The sequence below is a fragment of the Fundulus heteroclitus genome, chromosome 10, assembly GCF_011125445.2.
Source record: "Fundulus heteroclitus isolate FHET01 chromosome 10, MU-UCD_Fhet_4.1, whole genome shotgun sequence".
NCBI classification, from domain to species: domain Eukaryota; kingdom Metazoa; phylum Chordata; class Actinopteri; order Cyprinodontiformes; family Fundulidae; genus Fundulus; species Fundulus heteroclitus.
This window is the reverse complement of record NC_046370.1, coordinates 17,805,678-17,821,628: the sequence shown is the minus strand read 5'-3', so window position 1 is coordinate 17,821,628 and position 15,951 is coordinate 17,805,678. Positions and strand designations below refer to the sequence as shown.

General features: G+C 41.4%; 1 protein-coding gene across 3 annotated transcripts in view; it reads left to right on the top strand.

Moving 5' to 3' along the window:
* The window catches only part of LOC105937897 (thyroid hormone receptor alpha-B), a 156,808-nt gene that overhangs the window by 28,535 nt on the left and 112,322 nt on the right, over positions 1-15,951 (top strand). For 2 of the 3 annotated variants that reach the window (XM_036142156.1, XM_036142157.1), the window contains exon 2: positions 614-697. The exons of the other annotated variant lie outside the window; for it this stretch is intronic. The gene's annotated coding sequence lies outside the window, so the exon portion shown is untranslated. The remainder of the gene's footprint in view (positions 1-613; positions 698-15,951) is intronic. 3 annotated transcript variants of the gene reach the window in all.

The following is a 15,951-nucleotide window of genomic DNA, read 5'->3' as shown; positions in this document are numbered from 1 at the left end:
GTTTGACTTTCCTATTTTCCTTCAAGTTTGCTAGGATGTGCTACTTTGTGTTGGTCTATCATTAAACCCCCCCGGTAATGTACATTACAGTTTGCCTCTGTAATGTAAGAACGAGTTTAGGAGGTATGAAGACTTTGTCAAAGCACTGCGGGGCTACTTCTATGTTTGTCTTTGGCGGCCTCCCCGACGTTTACCATCCTTGCCGCTGGGACAGAGGAAAATAGGCAAAAAGCAGATTTAGGGTGTATCATTGTCGGGTTCTGCAGAACGGGGAGTTCCTTGCCGGATATGTTGGGTGTGTACAGTGCCGACCGTTTGCGGGTTCACGCGATTAACTCCCTTTGATTCCTTGGTTCGGCCATGTTGTTTGGTTAAAGGATTAGAATGCTAAGCCTTTTAGCTGTAAGCTAAAATCTTTTCAACGACGGAGAAACGTTTCACCTTTCTCTGGGATTGCACTCCTCCCATGTCATCCCTGGCTTGGCACCTGTGTGCATCAGTAGCCATGTGGATTTCGCAGCGCTGCAGCAGTCTGCAGCACTTCTCACAGGACGCGTCCGTGAGTCCAACTTTTCCCGCGGTGCCGTAACGGACCATCTCCTTCTCTTTGCAGAGTTCGCTCAGACGTTTGTCTGGACTGAAGGCCGGGATCAGATGTAGAGGAACGGCTCTGAAGTGAAATCCGTTGGCAATCAAGGTGAGAAGTGTTTATTTTAAACTGTCTCGGGTTGTGATCAAGACTGAAGAAGTTGCTGTTAAGGAAGTCGTTCTTCAGCTTCATGCACATCCATGACAGTGACCATAAATCAGTGTAATGTGGGAGTTGTGGTGACAGTTTAACAAAAGGGACTGGTGTTGCTTGAAGGTGCTGATTTTATACTGAGAACAAATTGTGACGCTGTCTGCATGTGTCTGCTTAATCTTTCTTTCAGTTGTGCTGAAATGGATAAAAAAGCTTACAAAATGTGCTTTGAATAATCTTAAGGATGTTTGTTCTGTGTACTTTTTTTCCTATAGTTACATGTAATTTCTTGGTATGCCTTTTGTTTTTTACATATTAGGAATCAACATCAAATAATATAGTGTTACCCTGATTAAAATCATTTAAATATAACACCAACATTGCATTTGTTTTTGGTTACCGATAATGACAAACTGGAAAATTGTGCAAAAATGCGGTGCTTTTCAAAACTTTCATACCTCTTTTAAGTTTCACACGTTGTCAGATTACAACCGCACATTTCAAAGCACTTACAGCAGGATGTAACGTAAGAGACGTTCTCACACAACACATGGCTGTGAAGAGGAAAGAAAGTGATGCGTGGTTTGCAAAGGTTTTTATAAACTAAATTGATGACGCGCATGGCAACGAGGGGACACCTGTGTGCAAGTCGATCTCGGTATGAATCCAGCTGGTCTGTGAAGGCCTCAGAGGTTTGTTGGAGAACGGTATTGAACAAGCAGCATCGTGAAGAACAAGGAACACACCAGACAGGTCAGGAAAATAGAAGAGTAACAAAAAAAAAAAGGCTTTGTCGAAAGAAGGCAGAAGGAATTCCCTTTTACAGTTTGGCACAAGCCACATACAAGATATAGCAAACATGAGGAGAATGTTGCCGCCGATCAATCTGAAAAGGATTCTATAGAAACTAGCAGATCATTTAAAGTTTGTAAAGTGATATTATAGCTAGAAAATTAGAAACACAGACGGCTGGCACTCCTCCCAGGAGTGGACATTTTAGTAAACGTTGGCCCCCGTCAGACCGAGCGATTCTAAAAGAAATTGTGAAAAAACAACTTTTACTTAATTTTTTTTTCTTTTTTTTTTAGTGTTTCCATTATAGGTTCATTGCTGTTTCACAAATAATTACTCTTTTCTATGTTTTTGTTCACTTTTGGTTAGACTTTTAATAAATCCTGACATATAACACTGGAAATGAAAGAAGGCATACTTTCTTTGGACTCTTGACTGGACCTCATTGTTCCCTCCCATAATTGCGTACCCTTTGTTTTCTGATAAAAAAGCTTTCCTTTGGCTCTTTATTAAGTGTCCACTGACAGATCAAAATTCTTCGTGGCGTTGAAGGGTGAGAGATCGTTGGGCGCTGACAGGGCTGCGACAGTGTACTCAAGGAACCGGTTCCTATCCGGTTAGTCTCCTGGAACCCGGCCAACTTGCATATTTCCCAGACCCACCTTTGCTGCAATCACCAAGATTCTTCAAGAGCGTCATCTTGCCAAGAGTTGATCATCCTGAGTTATGTTATCGTTACTGGCCGCATGCTATCATCGGTGTCATCACTCAGGTTTTCCTTATGCTTTTAAACATTCAGCATGATGTATGTTTTTTTTTTTATTTTATTTTTGCTACCCTTTTTTTGCCGTGCTCTCTGTGTTTGCTCAGGACTCAAGATCATTAAGTTTGGACTTTGAGTTTGCAGCAGAATAAATATTCCCAGCATGTGTCTGCAGATTGGAGCATGAAGTACTGCAACTATTGGTTTACTATCTGGAATGAATGTTTGGATGTAATTTAAAGATTAACTGACAGATTCTGGCAGCTGGAACTGATGTGATGCGATTGCGCTGATTGTTTTCCCAGAGATTTAAAACGTGGTTTTGTTCACTGGAGAAATAAAAATCCCACAGTTTAGGCAGCTGCTGAGTGATGCTGCAGAGTGACGCTTGTTATTAAAAGCAGCTAATTTTGGAGAGATCCACATTTTTTTTCTTCTTCTTCTGGGCTTTCAGCGAGCGGGAAGAGATTATTTCTTTGCAGTTTGTGCGCCTAAGTGTGGTTGAGACATCCAGATTTTAGGTTTGAAAACAGGTTATTTAATATGCAATTTGGTGCAGAAGTGCAATGAATTTTAAAACAAGAATTAGGCTGACAAGTCTACATTTATTGTAGATTGTGAATATACGCATAAGCTCCTGCCTATTTTAGGTTAAAGGTCTCTTATCAAGTTGCACCTAAATTCTTTTGAAGCCGTCGACAAGACTGGCATAATTCAGCCTGGATGTTTGGCTGCTCTTGATGGCAGGAGTGGTAGCGTTCATTTAAACTGGTTGGCTTTCAGCTTTTTATCATGGCCCACGGGATTCAGACAGCATTAAGATCAGAGATTTGGGAAGACCGTTCCTGAAGCATGGAGAATACAAAGTCCAGGGGAATACAAAGAAAGTCTTGAATTAAGGATAACTTCAGAGGAGACCTGAAGGCTTTAGTTAAACTTGTATGTGCCAGACTGACTGATGGGCAGAGCTTGTTTGTTCATCTAAAGCAGGGGTCACCAACCTTTCAGAAGACGAGAGCTACTTCATTGGTGTTCGTTCATTCGACCAGTACTGACCTTTTAACTAGAAGAGTCACAGTTCACCTTAACTTTGCGCAAGATAAACACATTTTTCATGCTTTGTCCTAGACAAGGCAGATTTATTTGTATGGCACATTTCAGTACAAAGACAACGCAAAGAGCTTTACGTGATTAATACATAGGAAAATAAAAAACGAATAAAAGTACGTTGGAATAAAATGTAGAAAAATTTTAACTGAGGAAATGGAAACTAAAAGCAAATATTGGTTCTCCGTGTTTGGTTGGACTACAAACTTAAACTTCAGTGAAACAGTTTAACTAGAACAGTTAAAGGCAATCCTGAACAAATGTGTTTTTTATCTTGATTTAAAGGAACTCAGGCTTTCAGCACTTTTACAGTTTTTTGGAAGTTTGTTCCAGATAAATGGAGCATAGGAACTAAATCCTGCTTCTCCGTGTTTAGTTCTGGTTCTAGGTATACAGAGCAGGCTGGAGCCAGAGGACCTTAGTGGTCTGGAGGGTTGATACACTGATAACAAGTCTGTGATGTATTTAGGTGCTAAGCCATTCAGGGATTTATAGACTAACAGAAGTATTTAAGATCTAGATCTAAGATTTAAGATAAGATCTCTGAGATACAGGGAGCCAGTGTAGGGACTTTAGAACTGGGGTGATTTGCTCTATTTCTTTGTCTTAGTAAGGAATAAGGCAGCAGCTTTCTGGATCACCTGCAGCTGTCTGATCGACTTTTTAGGTAGACTTGTGAAGATCACCGTTCTAGTGATCAATTATACTAAAGATAAACATATAGATTAGTTTTTCCAGATCCTGCTGAGACCTTAGTCCTTTAATCCTGGAAGAATCCTTATACATATTGTCATTTTTAAATCTATATAAATGCAAGTGTGAATAAACAGGATGAGTAGCGGAATAAAATAAAGTTTTAGATGCAGCTCACTATATTTTTAGATCAGGCTCATGGGGGTCACATGTGGTCCTCGGTGGTTACTGGGTGCCCACGGGCACCATGTTGGTGACCCCTGATCTAAAGCCTCTCTGTCATTAAAGAGGACGGTATAGATACGACTTGGTATGAGGTTCTCAGTAAGTAAAAGTACTGGTTCACAATATCACAAGATTAGGAAATTGAGTGAGTGGGTGGCTTTAGGGATGGATGAGTGGATGGATGGGTTTAAGGATGGATGGATGGGTAGGCGCAAGATGGACTTAATTTGCATCACAGCCACTCTGTTGTTCTTTTTTTTAAAGCAATTCTGTTTATAGAAATAATTTTGTTTTTTCTCTCCGTATCACATGCCTGAAACCGTAGGATAGGTTAGCTCATCTCCTTTCTTTCTGACACTGGTGGTCCTGTGGTTTGACTGCGGCTTATTGTAGTGTCGATACACCCACCTCTCACGATGCTTCAGTCCCGCAGAGAGAAGCTGAACATAACTAGTTTGGACGTGAAAAATTATGCCCACGTTTGGACATCTGCCGCCGAAGGAAAGTTATTGTTTTCATTGTCAAAGGGCTAATTTTCTGCGGTGCTCTGATGATCAGATGTGAAGCAAATAAAAGCATCTTCTGTCGGTGGACTAAAAAAATCGTACGGACATTCATCAAACCTCTGAAGTGGGGCAGAAATCGCCCATCTGTCCTTCCCGTTGGTGAGAACGTCTTCCCGGCTTGGCCTCACAAACACAGAGGAGCGCATGCCCATCTGGGCGCCTGATTCCTGGCCCACCGATGCAAATCTACACACACGTGTAATCAAACGGACAAATATGCGTGAACCAAATTGTGCAAACAGGTGAACGCAAGAGAACAAGCATGCAGTCTCATGTTTGAACTCGTACGAAGATCATCTCTGAGCTGCATTTTTTTTTCTTTATGTGTAAAAGCAACGCCAAGAGGGGGGGGGGGGGGGGGGGGGGGTCAGAGCCAGGGGCTGAATCGCTTCTGCTCTCTCTCTGCCAGCGTGACTCACCACCTGGTTGGGCAATACCGCCACATTGCTTTCTGGATGCAACCTGTGGTTTCAGTTTGAGTGGGAGGCACTCTGACGGCGGATGAACTTCATGACTGATGATTCAGGAGGAAGCGACTCTGTGACATTTCAACAAATACCCTAAACAGCCAGAAGAAAGTATCTTTATGAATGCCGTCTTCTTCCCTGGATGTGACATTTAAACATCCCCGCCTCCCGTCGTCGATAATCGATAAACTAAACCAATAAGCTGTCTTGAAGCCCTCAGGCGTCTAGACGGAAAAGAGTTGCACCAATTTAGTTTTACTCACCAATAAAGGTTTGGGAATAATTCAGCCGGACAATGCTGCAGAATGACATTTCCAGGGGGGGGGATTCCACGTTGAATCCGGTCACGATGTCGACGGATTGGATGCTCTTTTGGTTTTCATGGCCAGGTTTGTTACTGTGCAGCTGTAATGTTGGTCTGCAGCATCGAACCGTAGGAAGGCGCATGGGCTGTGTGGTTTCTTGGACAGCTTTGTCATTCACAGAAAGGAAGTGGTTTCTGCCTCCTCTCATCAAGGTACAAAATGTTCCTGTTCTTTGAAGCCGTCTCGACAATCTGTCATGTCAGGAATTCCTGTGCTATCATCGTCAGCGTCTGTCCTAAAGGTTGGTTTCGTCTCTGGTGTCAGAGGGAAGTCTCCTAAACCCACATTCAGAAGAAGCATGATCGTTCTGCGGTGTTATGTAATAAACTGCTGATTTTACAGGTTCGTGTTGAAGAATAGTTTTAATGCCCTAGATGGCAACTGATTTCACAGCAACAGTTAAACAAAAAAAAAAACAAAACTGAAATCAACACATGTACATTTCCTTTTTTTAATCTCGACAACTCATTTAAAACTCTAAGAGCAGCCATGTGTAAATTAGTTTTTCAGTAGCAGGAAGCTCTTTAGGTTAAAGGTTCTCTTCCCTTCTTTTTCTGACTCACCTTAGGTTTATTGTTTGGAAATATAGTGAATAGAGTTCCTAGGAATGACTGTTTCCTCAAAAAGAGTCACATATGTAGAAACATCTTTAAACATGGCCCAGTCAGCGCGACTGAAGGCGGGGGCTAGACTCTTCTGACTAAGCCGGAACAAAACGTCGCTCCGGCCTCTGTTTCCTCAGGACTGATTTGTAGTACGGAAACAGGTAGACAGCATGATGATCACAGGAGCAAATGGAGTTCTTCTCTGAGATTTATAGGCGTCTTTCAAGAATCCATAACACAAGCTCAACATATCAGATGTTGGTTAAAAAAAAAAAGACAGACTTTCCCGGTTCGGTGTAAGTAAAATCTCCCATAAGAAAGTCCAGGCCGTCCAAAGGGGCTCTCTGTAACCTTCGGTTTCTAAGTCAGACTGCAGATCATGATCCTTCAGCCATGTCTCAGTCAGACATAGTGCACGCGCATTTTTACTCTTTATTCGTCTGAAGCTTGCTAGTTCTGCTGCAAAGTGACAGAACATCTGCAATAGAGGGTTCTACGGAGTGCTTTATTTGTTTTAGTTTTTTTGTTAGCAGTAGTTTATGTGTCAGAACTTTATCACAGATAAAATTTTTGCTTAGTCTCTTTCTTATTGCTGAATAATGACTTCTGACCTTAACTGAGTCAACTGTGACCTGTGATTTAGATGTTTTTCTGGGTAATTGGACAAATTGTTGACTCTAAGAGTAATTTTGGTAGACTGGCCACTTCTTGAAAACTGTTCCATTTTTCCTTTATGGATTTGTGGATAATGGTGCTGATTGTGGTTTAATGGGGTCCTAAAGCCTTAGAAATGATGGATGCCAGTGACTTTTTTTTATCTGTTCTTAAATTTCTCTAGATTGGGCGATGACGTGTGGCTTTTTGGAGAACCTTTAGCCTGCTGCATGAGTTCAGAACGGTTGTGTTTCAGGGGTTTCTTTATTTTGCATGTCTGGCAAAAATTTAATCTAAGAGAGATTGGACACATCTTTCCAAATCGGAGCTTTATCATACTTACTTCATAATTCAACAAAAGATGTGATTACTTCTTCACACAGGGTTAGGTTGGTGTAATATAGCAAAACCCTTATAGATGAGATCCTCATTTAAAAACTGCTTGTTTATTTACTCACGTTTTTTTTGTGTGTGATATTAAAATTAAACCTGGAATATTTAAGTGTGACAACAAAGCAAATTCCTTTTCTTGTGTAGTTTTTCACGCCCTGAAGCTTTGATTTCAGCCTGTCACAACAGTAGAAGTGGACTCCCTTCGCAACATGAGGCTTCTCCACCTCAGCGACTTCTGCTCGGCCTCTCTTGCATTTTAAAAAGCTTTTATTGAACAAAACCGTGGTTTCGTGTTGCGTTAGAACGACTCATCAGCTGACTAGTTTTCACTTCTAGTTTCATAACCTGTATGTTGAGACTGAATCATATTTTTATTTTATTTTTTTGTCTTTATATTAGATGCAACTTTTAGATGCAGTGCATTTGGAAACGAGGATTTTCAACTCTTGCCCCAATTTACGTATTTTGACTGGTCCTTTCTAAAAAAAAAAGCGTTTGCAATGTGTGAAACCCACATGTGCATAACAACACTTTTTTTTACCTCCTTTTTTTTTAAAATCCCACTTTCTCCGATTGTCTTATCTGCTCCACCCCAGTCTTCCGGCGTTGGTTGGGGCCCCGCCACAGGTGCAGCAGTGAGCGACGTGACCACGCACGTTACAGTCGTATGCGCGCCGCATGTTTCTGTGTGCCGCTCGAACAGGGAGGCGAGCGGTTCAAAGTGCTCAGCCACGCCGCCACACTGACCCGTGCTCGTGTTTAACGTGCCCTACCTATGTTTGCTCCGTCTCTCCCTGCTATAAGGGATTATAGATAACGGGTTGGTGTGCGGCAAAGGTCTCACAAAGCCTTTAGCCTTGAGTTGAGGACAAAGCAAGCTGAGCCTGCAGGTTTACAAGTTTAACCATTGAGCCATGACTGTGTAAAAATATCACTGTACTGTACATTTAATCCGGAGTGAGGAGAGAGTGGGCGGAGCTAGCAAAGGAACATTCTGGCTGCACTGTAAAAGTTTGAAACGGCAGTAATTTCTCATCATTTTAGTTCAAATTCGCCTTTCTTCTAATCTCCAGGTTTTCTGAAGCTCCTTCAAAAAGATTATCTGTGTACTTAAGTCCCTGTACCTTACCATGACTGCTTATTGTGGAGTTTGGGAATAAACTGTGACTTTATGACAGGCTGCACTAAAGGCCTAATTCAAAAGAGCTTCTAGGAGAAGTTGGCTGTCACATTGTAAACTCATTGAAGATTTCAACCTCCGAGGTTCCACAAAAAGTCTGAAAAAATCTGGAATAGTGGGGAGTCTTAGTAATTTGAAGGTCTGGATAAATATTTAAAAAATACCAGACTTATTTTTTTTAATAAGAAAGGAGTTGATCCAACTGTTGTGCTTTTGTTATGTTTATGTAATTTCAAAGTTTGCCAGGGTTACCAGAAAGTAATGTTTTGTGAGTTACACTTTATTTGAAGGGGTGTACATAAAGGGTACACATGACATAACACCTGTTATGAACATAAATGACTCTTTATGAATGTTTAGGACTGTTGTCATTAATTGTCATTTGGTAAACTATGACACTATTAAAGCAAAGTTGAGATTGTTTAAAATATCTTTGTTATGACAACTTGACATTAACAGAGACAAGATTAGGTTTAGGGCCTGATTTGGGATTAGGTTAATTTAAGGGCTTGGGGTTTTGTTAAATTAAGGGCTTGTCATAACAAAGACATTTTAAACAATGTCAACTTTGCTTTAATAGTGTCATAATTTACTGAATGACGATTAATGTCAACAGTCCTAAACATTCATAAAGAGTCATTTATGTTCATAACAGGTGTTATGTCATGTTTATGACAGTGTAATGTCAGTCTTATGTACACCCCTTCAAATAAAGTGTTACCGTTTTGTGTCTCCATCTTCCGAATCAAGTCATCAATTTATCGAGTTAGCTGCCAAAGTCCTTCAGAAAGCTGGGAGAACCTTTGATGAAGACCGCTTTAAAAGATCTACGGGAGCAGCAATAGTCAGATCATTGTGAAATATTTTTGTGAAATTCAAAAATGAAAGTAACCACCAGCAAATTAAATTAGGTGCATCCAATTTTTTTTAAAGCAGTGTAACAAAGACAGGGGTTACGACACCACACTGCTGTACCCGGAAGGCCATAACGTGGAGAGGATTGGGACAGCAAACGGGATATAACCGTCTGGGTGGCAGAGTGGAGGAGATGATCAGCAGTAATAACTAATACAAAAGAAGAAGAGTCCAGTGCCTTTGTTGTCAGGCCACACAGCTAAAGAGGAATTTACAGGACGCCAGTGAAGGTTCAGAAGTCAAAAGAGTCTGGATTGTTAACTTGATGATGCTTCGTACAGTTTGTGTTTTAAAGACGTTAAACCCGGTGGATTAATGCGATTTTTGCCGCTCTGCCGTGCCTGCTGAGGAAGGCGCGTACAGACATGTACATTAGGATGGAGGGTTTTCTACGAGGCATTCCGTCAGGTAGGGTAGGCCGGGGCTGGCTGCAGGAAGGAATGTGCGGACCCGTAGCTTTTGTTTTGCGTTAAGGGGCGAGTTCCAGATCAGTGAGCCGCAGTTTGCGCCTCCTCATTAAAGACACATTTTTTCTGCATAGCCGGGGCGGTTTCAGCATGCCAAGGCTACCTGAAGCCACGCTGGGACATTATCCCCTTCAGCACTTGGCAGTGATCGATGAAGACGGGAAGTCTGATGAAATACTCCCACGGTTTTGTCATCGGTGATGCCACAGCCGCACAGAAGCTTGAAGGTATAAATAACCATGTTGTCCTCTTTGCTGTTGCTTCATTTCCCCTGGTCGTTATTTTCTGTTTTGTTTTCTTTTACCTCCCTCGGCGCTGCCAGCCAGGCTTTTATCCCGATTACATAAACGGCCCACGTGCCTTTTGGAAAAGCCACGCCTCCCTGGAATGCCATCCAAATCTGTCAAGGTTGTTTTAGCTGACGTTGTGCCAACGTGGTTTGACACACTTCCCCACTGCAGCTTTGTTTATGCGCAGATGCTTCTTGTTATTGGCCAGACAGGCCCGAACAGCTCAAACATATTGTTATTCCTAGGGATTAAGTCGGATTAATTTCAATTTTTAGATGAAATCATCAAAAAGTGCTTTGAACATTTAATGTAGTGGACTGAGTAATTCATGACGTTCGACCAGCCTTTTAATGGCTTGACAACGCTGATTGGCTGCAACAAATCTCACTGCCACACTCATTATGTTCCCATCTCTTAATCCCTTTTTATTGCCTCTGTCACTAAACACGGTAATTAGAACAACTCTGTTCAAGTTTGTGTTAATTCATCCGTTTGAGGCCTTTTTTGTTTTAGATTTGTTTTCTAAGCAGAAGTTTCTCTGAGTGATCTGTGCTGTTTTTACATAGATAGATGTACTTATTTGAAGATTAAACCCAAATCATCTGTGATAAACTACAATGAGCAAATAAAAAAAAAAACTTTTTCACAATGCGTCACATTGCCACAAATTTAAATTTTACCTCTATTTGTTTGATAAACCTATATAAATTACTGCCATAACTGTGAATTGGGAGAAAAATGATGTGTACTTTTCAGCATTTTTTTAACAAATAAAAATCTGATAAATTCTACATAAATTTGTCAAGAATTTGCTGAACCATTTACTTCGAATAAAGCTGCAAGTGTATTTCGGTATATGTCTCTACCAGCTTTGTATACAGTAGCTTGCAAAAGTATTCATACCCCTTGATCTTTTCCACATTTTGTCACTTTACAACCACAAACATAAATATATGTTACTGGACGTTTATGTGAACACCAGCATACTGTGGTATACAGTAGAAATAACATTATACATATTTAGATTTTTTTTTTTTTTTTTACAAATAAACTGAAAAGTGTGTTGTGCAGAAGTATTCAGTCCCCTTTTCTCAGAGTGTAACCAATTGCCTTCAGAAGTTGCCTGATGATTGCAAATGACTGAATATAGTCCACCTGTGTGTATTCTAATCTGACTAAAAGTACAGCTGCTCTGTGACGGACTCAGAGGTTGGTTAAGAGAATATTGGGGAGCAAATGGCATCGTGAAGTCCAATGAACACACCAGACAGGTCATGGATAAAGTTGTGGAGAAGTTTAAAGCAGGATTAGGCTAAAAAAAGATTTTCCAGGCTTCAAACATCTCACAGAGCGCTGTTCAATCCATCATCCGGAAATGGAAAGAGTGTGGCACAACTGTAACCCTACCAGGACAAGGCCGTAAACACCTAAACTTACGGGCAGAACAAGGAGAGCACTGATCAGAGATGCAGCCAAGAGGCCCATGGTGACTCTGGAGGAACTGCAGAGATCCACAGCTCAGGTGGAAGAATCTGTCCACAGGACAACTATTAGTAGTGCACTGCACAAATGAGGTCTTAATGGAAGAGTGGCAAGAAGAAAGACTTTGTTAAAAGAAAACCGTAAGACGTCCCCTTTGCAGTTTGTCCAGAAGCCATGTTTGGGACACAGCAAACATGAGGAAGGAGGTGCTGTGGTCAGACGACACCAAAATGCAACTTTTTGGCCAAAATGCAAAACGCTATGTGCGGCGGAGAACTAACACTGCTCATTGCTCTCAACACACCGTCCCCACTGTCAAATATGGTGGCGGCGGCAGCATCATGCTCTGGGGGTGTTTCTCTTAAGCAGGGACGGGGAAAATGGTCAGAGTTGATGCGAAGATGGATGGAGCCCAATACAGGGCAATCTTGGAAAGAAAACCTGTCTACAAAAAGACCTGAGACTGGGGCGGAGGTTCACCAGCAGGACAATAGCCCTAAACATAAAGCCAGGGCTACAATGGAATGGTTTAAAACAAAACGTATTCATGTGTTCAAATGGACCAGTCAAATACCAGATCTAAACCCAATCAAGAATATGTGGCAACAGATTCCATCTCTCCATCTAATCTGACTGAGCTTGTTCTGCTTTGAATACTTTTGCACAATTCCCTTTTTAGTTTTTTATTTGTAAAAAAAAAAAAAAAAAAAATGATGCATAATTTTCTTTTTACTTCACAATTTAAACCACTTTGTGTTGATCTTTCACATAAAATTCCAATAAAAATATATTTATGGTTGGGGTTGTAATGAATACATTTGCCAGCCACTGTGTCTAGAGAAAAAAAAAAACAATTGCAAAAACAGCTCAATCTCAGTCAAATGAGAAGAGGAGCATCTTTTAACATCACTGTATGCTACAGATTGTTGGTAGGTTTTAGGTCTGGATATTGACTAGGTAGATTTCTTGCATCTTTAGAATTTTTCTTTTTATTTTGTGGCTCTTGTGGTCTTTATTTATTTGAAATTGGTCTGACGTGGCAGAGAGAGAGAGAGAGGGGGAAGACACGTGGCAAAGGTCCACTGGCCGGGAGTCGAACCTGAGACAGCCCCCCGTTGAGGATCAGGGGGGCTGTCTCACTACCTCCAAGGAGCCTAAAACTCTCTGGTTAGCGATTCCAACCCTACTCACAATAGTGCACTGCTGGATGCAGATTGATGAACATTTACAGTTGCTTTCCTAATGTTGTTGCTGATGTCTTTTTGTCAATTCATGTTTATTTTATAGGGACAGATTCAAAAAGAAACATATATCATTATGTAAAAAGACAGTCTGATGACTGCATCATAGTGTTTACAGCCAAAGGTTAATTCACGTCCCTAAACGGACCTTTAACTGTAAAATTAAGTGTTAAGTGATGACTAATGATAAATACATAAAAATAGCCAGATGGCGATACTAAAGTAAAAAAAAAAACACGTATCTACTCAGTAAGTACAATATTTAAAATTTTGTACAGTTCGGGTCCGTCTAAGCAGTTCTTAAGCCTGGAAGTGAACATTTGTACAACAGGTAGGCAGTTCGTCTTGTAACTGGTGGGTTGCCGGTTCGATCCCCCGCTCTGACAGACAGTCTTAGCCGTTGGGTCCTTGGGTAAGACCCGTATTGTCTGCTGGCGGTGGTCAGAGGGTACGGTGGCGCTGATGTATGGCAGCCTCGCCTCTGTCAGTCTGCTCCAGGGCAGCTGTGGCTACTAACATAGCTCACCACCATCAGGCTGGGAATGTGTATGTGAATGGGTGAATGACTGAACTGTAGTGTAAAGCGCTTTGGGGTCGTTGGACTTGATAAAGCGCTATACAAGTACAAGCCATTTACCATCTAATGTCCAACGGTAATGAGTTCCAGAGCTTACAACTCTTAACTGAAAAGGCCGTCTGTCCAGAGGCTGTCCTACCGAGTGGTGCTTTACAGTCATGATTTGTGGTGCTTCTAGTGACTCTGGTGCTGCTCAGCCTCTCAGAGGCTAAATAATGGATGCTTTTGTGGAATCATTTAAGAAAGCAGAAATTACTGAAGGTCATTACTTTATGCCTTGGCATTGTGTTGACGTTCAGCCTTGATCAAGACAAGCAAGCTGAGTTGGCTTATGTGCATGAACAGTATTTAAAGTTTAGAGCTAAATCTGAAATGCTAATGTTGACTCTTCATTCTGTCGATGTTTCTTGTCGTTACTGAGTGTGTGGGTCTTTGTGTGCGTCCCTGCCTGAACCTCTCCTGCGTTGCCTTGCCGTGGAGGTCTTCTCCTGTCTAGAGGAATTCCAGCTCCTGTTGCACGCAAGCGTAGCGCCGCAGGGGGATGGTTTCAGGGGCATGTCTGGGGATGTGGTCATGAGAGGCTGGTATTTTATGGAACATACTGTACTAAGCTGTGGCGCTGCTGTAAACGTTCTAAAATTAGATCGGTGCCGATAAAGAGGACGTAAAGGCAGGGCGAGCACAGGGCTGAATGCGAAACAGGCTCACAAAGCCGATTCTTCTTTGAACACTCAGCCCTCAGGAGCCCTGGGATACCTGGGAGTTCAGGCGGGCCAAGTTTAAAAGCAGCCCTGAGGAACATTAGATGTATGACTAAGGACATGTGTTCTCTTTGGAATTTATGAGCCTGTTTTTCATGTTTTTTAGCTTTTTAGGACTTGATGGATTATTATTTTTTTTATTAGAGTATCAAGCTGCAGTCACTTTGATGACGTGTGCCAGTCCGGAACCACTTTGGCCTCTGTCAGAGCCCTCTCTCTCTGTTCAATTAGACATTTTAAAACAAGCTTAATGCAAACTATTGCATATCAGAGTTTAATTGAAGACTTCGATGAAATGATCCTTTTTAACCTTTTAACAGGTGAACCAATCTGACCCATACCGATTTCAAGTTTCCTTAAAGGTCTCATCTGCTGATTCCAATTTTGGCCAATTCCATTGTTCGTTTCCTAAGCACATGGAAGAGACACATGGGTTGCAGGCTCTTTAATAGAGGTAGACGTTTTGTGTACAGCTTAAAATAAAGGGATTACAATATAAATTAATTTAAAACTTCTTAATAGCAGATTTTTAGTAAACTCAGACAAATGCTTCCATGTACATGCTGTGGGTTGATAGCTGTGGGAATAATTAATTTTACTGCAGTTAGTGAATAGGGAAAATCATGTTTTGTACTTTGACCTGCTTATCAGTGTTTAGAGCTGGAGAATGGAAAATAGGCCAATAGATGTTTAATGTCATCTAGGAAATTACATTTATGTACAAAACTGAAAAGTTTGGCCTCCAGAGTGCATGGATGGAGAGGGTTATATGTACAGCTCTTGCTGCACTTATTGACACCTCTACTTAATATTCCAATAACGCCTTAATTATATATTATATGTTAGTGAAGCAGGATCAGATGTAGAGATAAAGCAATAATTGAACACTTTAAATCAACTTGGGAACAAAGCTGGATGGGGTGGGGGGTGGGTGGGGTGGAGAAGGTTCAGCACCGACCCTTTTGGTTTACTGACAAAACGACATTTGGCAAAAAAACACTGAGCTTCACCCTGAATGCATCCTCCTTAGGGTAAAACGTGGTGGGGGCAGCATCATGGTGGTGGATGCTTTTCTCTTGCCAGGAAATTTCAGCGCTTATACCAATTTTATTGAGGAGTAGTTTAAAACTCCTCAATAAAATTGCGCTGAAATTTCCTGGCAAGAGAAAAGCATCCACCACCATGATGCTGCCCCCACCACGTTTTACCCTAAGGAGGATGCATCGTGGTGGGGGCAGCATCATGGTGGTGGATGCTTTTCTCTTGCCAGGAAATTTCAGCGCTTATACCAATTTTATTGAGGAGTTTTAAACTGGTGGAGCAGGGACAAACGAGGTTAAAGACCCACATTCATCTTGCCACCAGGCACAGTGAGGAGTGAGATAAGAACACCTTCAAAGCTCTCTCTTGGTAAGCTACAGCAACGGCTAACATATTGGATTCAACAGGTTTCCGTGGCAACCGATGGCGACATTATTAAATTAAGTGTAAAATTTTGAAATGGATTACCGTTTGGTCTTAAAGATGGGTAATGATCCAAAACACATTATAAAATAAATACAGAGAAGTTTCGATCTTCATGGTCATCTCAGTCCCAAGACCTTGAGGCTATGGGTAACCTGCAGGGTGGGCAAAGGAGAAGGGAGGATTATAGAGGACTCTTGAA